Below are 15552 nucleotides of genomic sequence, written 5' to 3' on the forward strand. Positions count from 1 at the left end.
TAGTAAAAAGTTAACAAAATTTATTGATGTTCTATAAAGAATATGTTTGTAAATTGTCTAGAAAAATATTTTTGCCGCTTATTGTACATAGCAATTCTTAAATCAAAACAAAACAAATAGTTGTTTAAGCTAAATAGAATGAAGTTCAACAATGTAAAACTTTTAAAAGAAAATTAACAAACTGCTTTTCATAATGATGAAAATCGAGGGGAAAAAAACGAAAAAAACATCACAGAATAAAGAATAATAGCTATACTAGACAGAGGTCGCGTGTCTCTCAATGTTTCTTAAAGATGGATTATACAGATTCATATTAACAACATCCATGGCTTATTCTCGATCTCATCATTGTTAATATTTTACTTAATATATTTAGAATAGAAGATGAAAACAAATTAGTTAACTATTATCTCCATTATCTGACTCTACTCAAGCTACAGTAAATGGGTCATGTCACAGATTTTCTTATCATTTTGCTTATATCTGCGGTATAATAAAAAAAACATGTAAATAATGCATTTTTCTCTTTTATTTTCAGAAATATCATTGAATGAATTCTTACAAAATAGATGTACATTTGTATAGAAAGCGTGTGAAATCGGTGAAAAACTTTCTTAAAATAGAAATCTCCAAAACCAATCCATATATATTCTTCAAAAAATGATAAGGTGTTGCTACATAAATTTCCGTTTGATTGATATGAAATAATCATTTGGGTCAACGACTTCGTTTTTTTTTTTTTTATGTATTAAACAATCTGTTACTGTGTTGGTAGTGAAAAAGTCGAACAACAGCGTTTTATGGCTTTGATGAACACGACGACGAGAGAAGCTTACTTCGACATTTTGTCGATATTTTTCATCAAGAACACCCGTTTGAATGATTGATACAATTTTGACAAAGTTTTTGGTAGATTTTACGTACATTCTATACAAATGCTGAACTATTTAAATTTTTCTTTCAATAATATTCAAACAGTTAAATGAAATATCTTTTCGATTACAGTTAAATGTGGCTATACAGGTGCCAAATTAAAAAAACCGTAACATGGCGCATTTCCTTTGATCTTAAAACATATGAAAAAATATATCATGTTGTTTCTCACAGTATATTTTGTCTCCATGCTACTTATCTGGACGCGTCAATGGCTATAATGGTCGATATTATACATTTTCTAATAATGTTTTTTGCTTAAGGTGACATAATAATTGATTAACATCAAAGAGAATAAAAAGGTATTTTGTCGTGTTGTTGGTTCAGTCAGACATATAATATAACTGTATTGTTATCCTCTCAATCACTTTGTTTTCTAAATTGCGCAGTTCTTGAATATTTGGATAGAATTGTTTTGTTTTTTAATGTAGGATTCTTAAAATTTATTTTAAACTTTTTAACTGTTAATGACAATTATTGAAATAAATATTGACACTTTGTGCATCATACAACATGTCCATCAGAATAAACAATTTCGTAAGGGGTTTTACGGAACCCTGTTGACTTAAAAAGTGAGTCCATTTATCAGTAAAATACAGAATTTAAAAAACAAATTCAGAATTATTCTTTAGATGCTATTTCTTGGTCTTGAAGATTAATTTTTGTCCAAGTTTCATAACAATCCATGAAGGTTTACAAATTTACCATGTCATAAATGTTTGATCCCAGACTATCTGTAAATCTAAACTATAAAAAAAAACTAAGCCCATCTACCAGAAAATATGGAAAATAAAAAAAAAATATTTTCAAAAGTTTGCTTCATACAATATCTCTTAATCATAAAAACTGCCGAGGTTTTTTAAAATTCTACATGTATGAAGGTTTGAAAAAGTAATTGATGGGTAACATACTTTAACCCCTGACTGTATCTACTTGCTTACTGTAAAAGATCTAAGTCCATTTATCAGTAAATAACAGATAAATAAAAAAACAAATTCAAAACTTTCCTCTGGATACTGTATTTTGGTCATTAACAAGCTTCTGTCATAAAATTTCGTGAAGTTTTGACAAAATTATTGATAAATGAAAAACTTTAACCTCAGACTAAATCTGAATGTTAGCTGTAAAAAATATATTAATTAAATTGAGAATGGAAACGGGGAATGTGTCAAAGAGAAAACAACCCGACCAAAGAGCAGAAAACAGCCCAAGGCCACCAATGGGTCTTCAACACAGCGAGAAAATCCCGCACCCGGAGGCAGTTCTCAGCTGGCCCCCAAGTCCATTTATTGATAAAATACGGGAAAATGAAAATAAAAATTTTCAAAATTTTGCTGTATTTTGTTCATAAATAAGCTTCTATCCAAATTTCATAAAATTCCATGAAGGTTTGACGCCGCCGACACCAATGACGGAATCTAGGATCGCTATGTCTTGCTTTCGCGACACAAATATCGCAGGCTCGACAATAAGCCACATTTAACTCGTAAATTATTTTTTTAAGTATGATGAACAAAATATTCAACAAGACTTTCACATAGAAATTCTAAATGTGCCACAAGACCTACACATAGAAATCTTAAATGTGCCACAAGACCTACATATAAAAATCCTACATATACCACAAGACCTACTCATAGAAATGATAAATATCTTATGCTACCAAATTTACACATACAAATCCTAAATATGCCACAGGGCCTACACATAGATGTCCGAAGTAGCTACAAGACCTACTGACAATGAAATCCTAAATATGCCGCAAGACTTACAAATAAAAAATCACTAATATGACTTATATAACAAGACTTACACAGGATGTCCTAAATATGCCACAGGACCTACACACTGAATCGTAAATAGGCCACAAGACCTACACAAAGATTTCTAGATAGGCCATAAGACCTACAAATAGAAGGCAAAAATGTGCTACTAAACCTGCGCATAGAATTCCTAAATATGCCACAAGACCAACTCATAGAATTCCTAAATATGCCTAAAGACCTACACATAGAATTCCTAAGTATGCCACAATACCTACACATAGAATTCATAAATATGCCACAAGACCTACACATAGAATTCCTAAATATGCCACAAGACCAACACATAGAATTCCTAAATATGCAATAAGACCTACACATAGAAATCCTAAAGATGCCACAAGACGTACACATAGAACTCCTAAATATGCCATAAGACCTACACATAGAATTCCTACATATGCCACAAGACTTACACTACACATTGAATTTCTAAATATGCCACAAGACCTACACATATAATTCCTAAATATGCAACAAGACCTACACATAGAATTCCTAAATATTCCACAAGACCTACACATAGAATTCCTAAATATGCCACAAGACCTACACATAGAATTCTCAATATGCAATAAGACCTACACATAGAATTCCTACATATGCCACAAGACCTACTCATAGAATTCCTAAGTATGCCACAAGACTTACACATAGAATTCCTAAATATGACACAAGACCTACTACACATAGAATTCCTAAATATGCCACAAGACCTACTACACATATAATTCCTAAATATGCCACAAGACCTACTACACATAGAATTCCTAAATATGCAACAAGACCTACTTATAGAAATTTTAATATGCCACAAGACCTTCACATAGATTTCCTAAATATGCCACAAGACCTACACATAGAATTCCTAAATATGCCACAAGACCTACACATAGAATTCCTAAAAATGCCACAAGACCTACACATAGAATTCCTAAATATGCCACAAGACCTACACATAGAATTCATAAATATGCCACAAGACCTACACATAAAATTCCCAAATATGCCACAAGACCTACACATAGAATTCCCCAAGAAGCCATAAGACCTGCACATAGAATTCTAAATATGCCACAAGACCTACTCATAGAATTCCTAAATATGTCACAAGACCTACACATAGAATTCCTAAATATGCGACAAGACATACTACATATATAATTCCTAAATATGCCACAAGACCTACAACACATAGAGTTCCTTAATATGCCACAAGACCTACTTATAGAAGTCTCAATAAGCTACAGGACCTACATAGAAATTATAAACGATTTTTGTAATAGAATAAAGATTAACACAAACTGACGGCGTTTACGCAAAAATCAATCGACAAATTCTTCAATGTAAATTTGACTAAACATGACCAAACATTTTCCCTTGTTTTTTTTTTTTCCTCAAAATAGTCTACAAGAGCAATTTTAATCATTGAAATTTTAACGTTATGCACATATCGACATATGGGATATTAGTGTTAAATTCCTTAAGCAAGATTCTACTGGGTTCAATAACTTTCGGGATTAATCCCGTGACTGAGTGGACCAAATTCAGGGTGATAAGCATGCACCGTTTAATAATAAAACTTCTTGTCGAAAAATTAAATCGACATAAAATTAATTTTTTTACTTAGTTTACTTTACAAAAACGCGGTAATCAATTCTTGTTAGTACGGCGGTCAGGCTGACGGGGTATCGGTCGGCACAAGCTTTTTCATTCATAATAGATTGCGAACCGTTCAAACACTGGTTTTTAAAATCAATATTGGACAAAATGGATTTGCGATGTCTAACTTGATTTATCAGGGTTTGCTGTAGTTTAGCAGTCTTTTGTTTTAAAATAGCGGCGATGATACCAAAGTGATATTCAAACTCAAAAGTCGAAAACAAACTGACGATGCCATGGCAAAAAACAAACAAAAAAACGACTAAAAGACAACAGCACACAAAGCACAACATAGAAGAATTGGAAGAATTAAAAAAATCGATAAAAGATGTAATCATAATAATTAGTCTTTGCTTATGTTCGTAAATTGCAGAAAAATTAAGAGAAAATGCATGTTTTCAAACGTTTGAATTTATGAAAAATAATGTTTAATTTTGGAACTTATAACTTCCCGTACTGTAATCTCCGAAAAATGTAAGTTATTGTACGGTATGAAATAATCACTGAGTGGAAGTTGTAGTACAGGCTGCCTCCTCCCCTAAACATCTTTACTATTTGTAGAACGAAAAATGTTCACAGGCAAACACATGAAACCATGCCTGAGTAGACCACACAAGCCACCAACACACCACTCCTACCACCGAAACGTATGGACTAACTGCTTTACAACATGATTCAGTTTGGTCGTTCGTTGTATTGATCCCATTTTGTAAACTTTTTAAAAAAAAAGACACTTATTGGATTAGGTTACAATGAGAATATCACCTTTGCACAGAGTATATATATAGCTATAGACATTGTACCTCATTAAAATGTTAGGACTCGGTAAATATTCAAGTTCATTATTTATAAGAATACATTTGGCTTTTCTCTAGGCCTTTTACGGTTTGATCTGATCTTCAATGTTTGTATAAGAATATGGATTTTTATATATTTTGGTCAGGAGCATCACCGAAGAGAATTATTTGTGGAAATGCGCATACCAATGCAGTTCAGCATAATACACCTTGTATTAAACAATGATAAAGGAATAAATGGAGTATATGATTTAAACAGAACAAGAGGTTAAGTGTGGAATAATCTGGAATTGAAAGAAAAGAAAAGAAATGGTTCAAAGGGAGACAAACTGTCTCTTTCAAATATATATGTTCATTGCATCGATCCTGTAAAGAAATTCGAGGGGAAAAAACTGTTAAGGGTAACAGACTGTTTAATTGATAACACGGAACCAATGAGACAATGTAACAGCAACCTAACAATACGATAAAACTATACAGACGTTTAAAGATCAACATATGGTTTTCATACCCACACTAACTACTTTTGATTGAAACTTAAGACTCAACCTCTTATATTGAACAATTTATTATAAGTGTAGTCCTTTATATTTATTCATCATAGTTAAATTTATTAGATATATATAAATCATCAATACAATTAACACAAACGACTCTATGGATATAAATAAATCATAAGTAAAACAGACGCAAATGAACTCTATAGTTATATATAAATCAAAAGATGGACTTTATAGATGCAGGTCGCATTCAATTTAAAATCGTCTTGTATCGTAACATATGGTTTTCAAAGATAAGCAACCCCAAGGGACAGCTGGGCTATAGAAATATGGTCGTCCTTGGTCTTCTATCGACCGGCAGTAAAACAGTTGCTAAAGCGGGACGTTCGTTTGGCTGTGCTGAATGTAAAAATTCGTAGCCATTCCGGTCAGAAAGGGGACGTTATATCCTATGCCTCTTGAAGAGGGAGTACAATGCTCTCTGTACGTAAAAAACCCTTGCAACAACACTTTGAGGGGTCCGTATGTGGCCTGTTGCATTGCTTAATTTCTGTCCCTATACAATATACCCGCTTTTTCTAGTGGCATTCCAAATTTTCTACCCTCCTTTCCAGTTGATCAATCCCCTATAACATGACCTACCTATTGTATAATGTTTATTTGTTCTCTTCCTGAAAATGCGTTTAGCAAACAGCAATCAATCAATGATATGCAAGAGTTATTCCTATATGCTAACTTTAAACTGATAAAAATGTAGGCAATTTTAGAAGATCATCATCGACAAACTTCTAAGTGGTCAAAATATACATAGTAAAACGATAACAACGAAACATGTGAATTAATACTGAATATTCATATCCAAGAATTCTTGCAGAGACATTTTGTCAAGTAATACGTTACATGCAATTCATTATTATAACTGCCGAACAGTATTTATATTCAAATTTTGTATATCAAGTGATTGAAGGACATATCTCATAGATGAATACCAACAATTAATGTTTCCTGCATCTAAATTTTTTTTACAAACATAAGCTTCATAAAGTAACCCATCGTCTAGATTGTTGAGCCTGTGTACAAATTTTACCATATATATAATGACAGAAAAATAAAGAGGAAATCTTGCAACCTCTGATAACACTTCCAAATTTCAGGTTTTTTTTATTTACACCAAGAATATATTTTAGATACCTGAAATGTGATTTTTCCAAATAATAATCATTTATGTAAATTAATTCAAATAGTTAATCACTTTTTTTCTTGCAAGCAGCAAAATATGAAACAATCCAATTCTGAGATAAATAATTGGCCTGTTTGTCTCAAAACTGACAATGTCCATCTTGACACCTGAAACATGTGAACACTATATAATTTTAAACATAAGTGACTCTCAGTTTTGTATTAGAAATGAGTATGAACTTACTTAGTTACTTAGGGGAATACTCTTATAAAATCTTATTCACGATGTAGCAATGAATATTTTAAACTTTTCTGTTATATGTGACCTGTAAAATTTCGCAAATGTAGTTTTTATTTTTTTGGCGCAACTGAAATATAACCTTGTGGCGCAATTAAAAGATTGGATTTTGACAAAATTGGCGCAAATGCAATGCGCCCTGTGCAAAGCCTAGAAAATAAGCCCGAAATCATAATTTAACTACAATAACAAACGTAAATAGAAAGAGTACATGTAAGCCATTTAGGAAATACACCGTTTCGTGATTATTTTTTAATATACTTCAGCAACATTTTCGGACAAAACTAGAGAATTTAGATATTTAAAATATATATATATATATATATAAGTGCTTAAGAATGTAACTTTAACACAGTAATGAGTGTTATAAAATTAGTTGTTATATTTTATATTATTCACGCAATATTTCACTAAACAAATTAGCTTCATCAGGCGTGTGCATCTCTCAAGGTGAAATCGGATGTATGACAAAAAATATTTTTGTAGCTTGAACTACACAAAATTTTAGTAAAAAGTTAACAAAATTTATTGATGTTCTATAAAAAATATGTTTGTAAATTGTCTAGAAAAATATTTTTGCCGCTTATTGTACATAGCAATTCTTAAATCAAAACAAAACAAATAGTTGTTTAAGTTAAATAGAATGAAGTTCAGGATTTATTCCTTTGGTTTTGGGTAGAACTGTTTTTTCATCTCTCTCATTAAGTCCATCAGGTTCAATATATATATATATATATGTGTATAACGTAAAATTATATCAAATAAAATACAACAGACAATATCTCAAAACGTATTGAAAAAAAAAATGTCAACAATGTGAAACTTTTAAAAGAAAATTAACAAACTGCATTTCATAATGATGAAAATCGAGGGGAAAAAAACGAAAAAAACCACAGAAAGAATAATAGCTATACTAGACAGAGGTCGCGTGTCTCTCAATGTTTCTTAAAGATGGATTATACAGATTCATATTAACAACATCCATGGCTTATTCTCGATCTCATCATTGTTAATATTTTACTTAATATATTTAGAATAGAAGATGAAAACAAATTAGTTAACTATTATCTCCATTATCTGACTCTACTCAAGCTACAGTAAATGGGTCATGTCACAGATTTTCTTATCATTTTGCTTATATCTGCGGTATAATAAAATAAACAAGTAAATAATGCATTTTTCTCTTTTATTTTCAGAAATATCATTGAATGAATTCTTACAAAATAGATGTACATTTGTATAGAAAGCGTGTGAAATCGGCGAAAAACTTTCTTAAAATAGAAATCTCCAAAACCAATCCATATATATTCTTCAAAAAATGATAAGGTGTTGCTACATAAATTTCCGTTTGATTGATATAAAATAATCATTTGGGTCAACGACGTCGTTTTTTTTTTTTTTATGTATTAAACAATCTGTTACCGTGTTGGTAATGAGAAGTCGAACAACAGCGTTTTATGGCTTTGATGAACACGACGACGAGAGAAGCTTACTTCGACATTTTGTCGATATTTTTCATCAAGAACACCCCTTTGAATGATTGATACAATTTTGACAAAGTTTTTGGTAGATTTTACGTACATTCTATACAAATGCTGAACTATTTAAATTTGTCATTCAATAATATGCAAACAGTTAAACGTAATATCTATTCAATTACAGTTAAATGTGGCTATACTGGTGCAAAAAAAAAACCGTAACATGGCGCATTTCCTTTGATCTTAAAACATATGAAAAATATATCATGTTGTTTCTCACAGTATATTTTGTCTCCATGCTACTTATCTGGACGCGTCAATGGCTATAATGGTCGATATTATACATTTTCTAATAATGTGTTTTGCTTAAAGTGACATAATAATTGATTAACATCAAAAAGAATAAAAAGATATGTTGTCGTGTTGTCAGTTCAGTCAGACATATAATATAACTGTATTGTTATCCTCTCAATCACTTTGTTTTCTAAATTGCGCAGTTCTTGAATATTTGGATAGAATTGTTTTGTTTTTTAATGTAGGATTTTTTAAATTTATTTTAAACTTTTAAACGGTTAACGAATATTATTGAAATAAATATTGACACTTTGTGCATCATACAACATGTCCTTCAGAATAAAAAAAATCGTAAGGGGTTCTACGGAACCCTGGTTCTCGCTTGCGATTACTGCTGTTAATGTAAAAGTGTAATGTTGACTTAAAAATTTATCAGTAAAAACAGAATTTAAAAAACAAATTCAGACTTTTTCTTTAGATGCTATTTCTTGGTCTTGAAGATTAAATTTTGTCCAAGTTTCATAGCTTTCCATGAAGGTATACAAATTTATCATTTCATAAATATTTAATCCCAGACTATCTGTAAATGTTAACTATAAAAAATTAAGCCCATCTACCAGAAAATACAGAAAATGAAAAAAATATATTTTCAAAAGTTTGCTTCATACAATATCTCTTAATCATAAGAAAGCTTCTGCCGAAATTTTTTAAAACAAACTTTAACCCATGACTGTATCTACTTGCTAACTGTAAAAGATCTAAGTCCATTTATCAGTAAATTACAGATAAATGATTTTTTTTTTTCAAATTTTCCTCTGGATACTGTATTTTGGTCATTAACAAGCTTCTGTCCAAATTTCATAAAATTTCATGAAGGTTGGACAGAATTATTGATGACTGAAAAACTTTAACCTCAGACTAAATCTTAATGTTAACTGTAAAAAAAATATTAATAAAATTGAGAATGGAAACGGGGAATGTGTCAAAGAGACAACAACCCGACGAAAGAGCAGAAAACAGCCCAAGGCCACAATGGGTCTTCAACACAACAAAAAAATCCCGCACCCGTCCATTTATTAATAAGATACGGAAAAATGAAAATAAATATTTTCAAAATTATGCTCTGGATACTATATTTTGTTCATAAACAAGCTTCTGTCCAAATTTCATAAAATTCCATGAAGGTTTGACAAAGTTATTCATGCTCATAATTGTTGACGCCGCTGAAGCCGACGTCGATGACGGAATCTAGGATCGGTATGTCTGGTTTTCGCGACACAAATATCGCAGGCTCAACAATAAGTCACATTAAACTCCTAAATGATTTTTTTTAGTAAGATGAACAAAATATTCGACAAGACCTTCACATAGAAATTCTAAATGTGCCATACGACCTACACAAAGAAATCCTTAAAATGCAACAAGACCTACACATAGAAATCTTAAATGTGCCACAAGACCTACATATACAATTCCTAAATATGCCACAAGACCTACACGTAGAAATCCTAAATATCTTATGCTACCAAATTTACACATTAAATTATAAATATGCCACAGAACCTACTTAAAGATGTTCTAAATAGGCCATTAGACCTACACATGAATGTCAAAAATGTGCTTCTGGACCTGCACATAGAATTCCTCCTAAATATGTCACAAGACCTACACAAAGATGTTCTAAATAGGCCATAAGACTTACACATAAAAGTAAAAAATGTGCTTCTTGACCTGTCCATAGAATTCCTAAATATGCCATAAGACCTATACAAAGATGTTCTAAAAAGGCCATAAGACCTACACATAAAAGTCAAAAATGTGCTTCTGGACCTGTCCATAGAATTCCTAAATATGCCATAAGACCTACACAAAGATGTTCTTAATAGGCCATAAGGCCTACACATAGATGTTCTAATAATGACACAAGACCTACACAAAGATATCCTAAATAGGCCATAAGACCTACACATAGATGTTTTGAATATGCCACAAGACCTACACAAAGATGTTCTAAATAGGCCATAAAACCTACACATAGATTTTCTAAATATGCCACAAGACCTACACAAAGACGTTCTAAATAGGTCATAAGACCTACACATAGATTTTCTAAATATGCCAAAAGACCTACACAAAGATATTCTAAATAGGCAATAAGACCTACACATAGATGTTCTAATTATGCCACAAGACCTACACAAAGATGTTCTAAATAGGCCATAAGACCTACACATAGATGTTCTAAATATTCCACAAGACCTACACAAAGATGTCCTAAATAGGCCATAAGACCTACACATAGATGTTCTAAATATGCCACAAGACCAACTTATAGAATCTTAATAAGCTACAGCCCCTACACATAGAAATTATCAGCGATTTTTGAGATCACATAAGACAGGATATAAACAGATAACTCATAAATGATTTAGCTAGGAGTAAGTCAGTTGTCCCCACGGTTTTTGTGTACAAATATTTGTATTAATTCAAGATGCCAGGGAGGAGTTAAAAATAACGGTCAAAGAAAGACAATCAACATGACAAAAAGAAGAAAGACGAAAATATAAACAACTCTGCCCAACTAAAACGAAATAAGCAACATGACCCCCCCCCCTTCTCCCCCCCCCCCCCCCCCCCCCCCCCCCAGCATGTCCTTCATGAACAGTGAGGAGCCTCGGTCGCCGAGTGGTCTAAGTAGTTCAACTATACAGCGACAAATTTACAGTGAACACTAAGAGTGTGAGTTCATAAGCCATTGATACATTTCCATTTTCTTTATAAATGACAGAATGAGTGAATAAAACAAAACATGTCATAAAGTATGACGATGATAAATTTTACATTAGTCTCCAAAAAAAAAATAGCTATCACGTCTAAACTTTTCACGTGATTAATTCTTCCGTATTCTGGGACGGTACTCTATCAAACATAACCTGCGTGTAGAATTTGATGGAAAAGAACTATGAAATATTTGTTTAAATATGTCATATTATCATGTTAAAATTGTACAAATAATTATATTCACCTTTTTTCTTCAATTTTGAACTTTAAACATAATGGTCATGAATTTGTGACACACTAATACATATTATATATTGAAACTGTAAAAGACTGTTACCGTTGCAAGTTTGTACGGAGTCAATACGGTTATTCGACAGAAAAGTCACCGATTTTCGGAGTTCTTTTAAACCAGTGTACTTATTTTGAATACCTCTAAGTTTAACATATTTGATATTCGCTTTATTTTATCCAAGAGATATTTGTAGTCTATTCTCAAGTTAATTAAATAATGAAGAATAATTTAGGTTAACGAAAGCGGAAAAATTATCAAAATACAAATGCAAGTCGTTTCGTCCTTTTTTACTATTTCAATGAAGCTGCGACGTGAACAAAGTCGGTATACTTGAGGTAATACTATCATTTAGTGGTTTTCGTAAAATGAAAACACAAATTAGGAATTATAGCAAAGGGTCATATGCATATTATCAACGTTTGTATTAGGTTTGATACTTTCAAATATTTTGACCTTGATCATCACCCAATAGACATTAGTTGTCGAAATCCCCATCTGGTGCGATAAAATTTGTAACGTTAATGTTATTATTCAAATTTGGTTGTCCACATATATTACATATAAAAATAATCAGTAATATGCGTGAATTCTTACGGAATAAAGTCATATACATTATATTAAACATGATTACAGTTGCTGCGCTCAAGTTTTGTTGAATGTATTTGTATTTTTGCTACATCTGTTGTATGTAATTTTCACTACTAATGACATGTTTTCAAAATGTCAAATTCAGACTCAAATTTAACAATCATATACATATATATATCCGGTCTTCACAATATTTACCACTTTTCATTTACGAAAGCGGAAAAATAGTCAAACGCATCGCACGTGCTTTAAACGATTATTGGAACTGCTTGATTAATCAATTAATCTTCGACATGGAAATACAAACGCCTGCTCAATCATTATGTTCTTTTTAACAAATTCTGTTTTGTTTAAATGTTTGTATATTTTGATAAGTTTTAATTATTATTATTATTTTTCAAATATAAAAGAACTCTCTCCGTATATATATATCTATGGTCTTACCTGGCACCCTTGTCTAAGTCCTACTACTAATGAGGCACCAATGGTCAACGGACCGTGAGATGAACACGTCAAAGACCGTATCACAAACTTAAACATTCACTGATTTTCACATCAATCTCAATTTTTCTATATATTTTTCAAAGTTAAAATTAACAAGATTCTCTCATGCGAATAAGGTTTTGTTTGTAACATTTCTTATTAAAAAATCTTGTGTAAATTGTTAAAAAGAAATTTCCAAATATATTGCGCAATGTTATAGTTTGCAGGATCTTTGACCTTTCAGAATAATTTATACATTTGATCACTATTTATTCAGAATAATACTAACAGATAGGTGATAAATGTCATAATTTGGTTAACATATTTTTTTTATGATTGTTGTTTTTGTTCAACATGTAATATTGCAACAATCTACTGATTTTATATCAATTTCAACGTTTTAGGGCACTAACTGATATAAAGAAATGACTAACGATTTCATTGACTGATTTATAGATCCTGTCAAACTGATCAGTTTTTCTGTTTAAAGTGTCCATCTATCTTATATAGTTTGCAAGATATTAGCCAAAAGTGCACAAAATTGATAAAAATTGTCATTAAAGGACAACAACTCCAATAAAATGTCGACTAACGATTTCAACCATGTTGCATTATTTGTGCAGTAAATCCTGTCTTGCTGATCATTTCTGATATATAACTTTTCTCTTTATCTATTTTAATTTTCAAGATGATATGCAAAAATGAAAAACAAATTGGTAAAATACCTCATTTAAGGGCAATAAATTATATATGAAACAAGGTAGATCTCAACATTCTGGACATTTTGACCATGTCAGATTTTCTCTATCTGTAGTAGTTTTCATGATAATAGACACTCGAAAACTTGCATTTTACCCCTATGTCATATTTTTAACTATTTCGGCCATGTTGGTTGGCAGGCGCGGGGTTATTGGACTTATTTTTTAAACAAAATACCCTATTGATGATTAAGGCCAAGTTTGGTTAAATTTGACCCAGTAGTTTCGGAGAAGATGATCTTTGTAAAAGTTAACGGACGACGGACGCCAAATGATGACAAAAGCTCAAACTGGCCCTTTGGGCTAGGTGAGCTAAAAGGGGATGAAAACAATAAAGATGACGACTTCGTTTTATTTAGTGATCTCAAAAAAGGGATTGTAATTGTTGATTTGGGAGCTTATTTGAAATTGCTCTTTAAGTTATGAAGGGAATAAGTGATAATTTTTATTCCACTACATGTAAATATTGATAGCTAAACGAACATGTCATTGGTCGAGACTGTCCCACGTGATATATTATTGATTTGACTCTGTGATGTGTTTAAAATTGAGGTTTGTTTTGGAATGCAATGTTTCAAACTAGCCGTTGTCGGTGTCCTAGGCTACAATTTCTAGTGTTAGTGTCAACGGGCTTTCTGATTTCGCATGTATTTGCTGACAATACATGCAAGTGTTGTCCTAAGTATTTCCAACAATTTCATGATATCAACTACTTGAATTAATTGAAACATTTATCGTGAATTTAATTTATTAAAATAGATATAAGAAGATGTGGTATGAGTGCCAATGAGACAACTCTCCATCCAAGTCACAATTTAAAAAAGTAAACCATTATATTAGGAAGCTATAAAATGTATTGTTAACTATAAGCAGGAACATATACATGTATATTGACATATTAGATATACTGTTCCCAGCTATAAGCCCTTCTGCGCTTCATGCAAAATGTTTAAATTGCATTCCGAATATATTTTTTTTAACAGCATTCGATTCAAGATTGAAAATTAAAATTTAATTCTGTCTAAGAACTTAAGCAATCGTATACTAATTTTTTGGCGCAAATTATTAATACTGGGTTTTTTTCAGACTATAGGTGAAAATGTTTTATTGGCGTTTAGTGATCATTGCACGCAAGAACCCGGTGATATATGTTGCGTTCGGTGACTGTTACTGAGCACAGAAGTACGGGATTTGTGTGTGTGTGGGGGGGATGTCTGTGTGTGTGTGTGAGGGTGTGTGTGTGTGTGTGTGTGTGTGTGTGTGTTTGGAAATCAATCTGATCAAAATACAGATCATGTATCTACGCTTTGCTTACAAGGTAATCGTAGCGGGGACACAGGATTGGTATGTCAATAAGACTGTTTGGACATGTTACTTCCGTATAAATACAGAATTATACGAAGAATTATGTGGAATATGCAATAATCAAGCAACGATACAAAAAGACACTTAACCCAAAATCTATGAAATAAAACACAGGTCGTGAATGAATTCCGTCTTTTTCACAATTACCTTTCCAGAGTTAGACTAGGACGAGTGAAGGCATTCAGTGATTTGACATTTTGAATTTTAACTTTTTATTATTTGATGTGAATATGTAATGTACTATATCATTTTGTATTAATTAAGTTGTATTGTGGTGATATTGTATTGGTCTTGGTACATGTATGATATATGTATTAAAAT

At 31.6% G+C, this 15552-nt stretch overlaps 1 protein-coding gene across 2 annotated transcripts in view; it reads right to left on the bottom strand.

The window, feature by feature from the left end:
- The window catches only part of LOC127705375 (peroxidase-like protein), an 88404-nt gene extending 75189 nt beyond the window's left edge, over nt 1–13215 (bottom strand). The window contains exon 1 of one of the 2 annotated variants that reach the window (XM_052209678.1): nt 13070–13215. The gene's annotated coding sequence lies outside the window, so the exon portion shown is untranslated. The remainder of the gene's footprint in view (nt 1–13069) is intronic. The other variant, XM_052209679.1, reaches the window with a different exon arrangement.
- Between the last annotated feature and the right edge of the window lie 2337 nt (nt 13216–15552).

The sequence above is a fragment of the Mytilus californianus genome, unplaced genomic scaffold (genome assembly GCF_021869535.1).
Source record: "Mytilus californianus isolate M0D057914Y unplaced genomic scaffold, xbMytCali1.0.p SCAF_6, whole genome shotgun sequence".
Taxonomy (NCBI): Eukaryota; Metazoa; Mollusca; class Bivalvia; order Mytilida; family Mytilidae; genus Mytilus; species Mytilus californianus.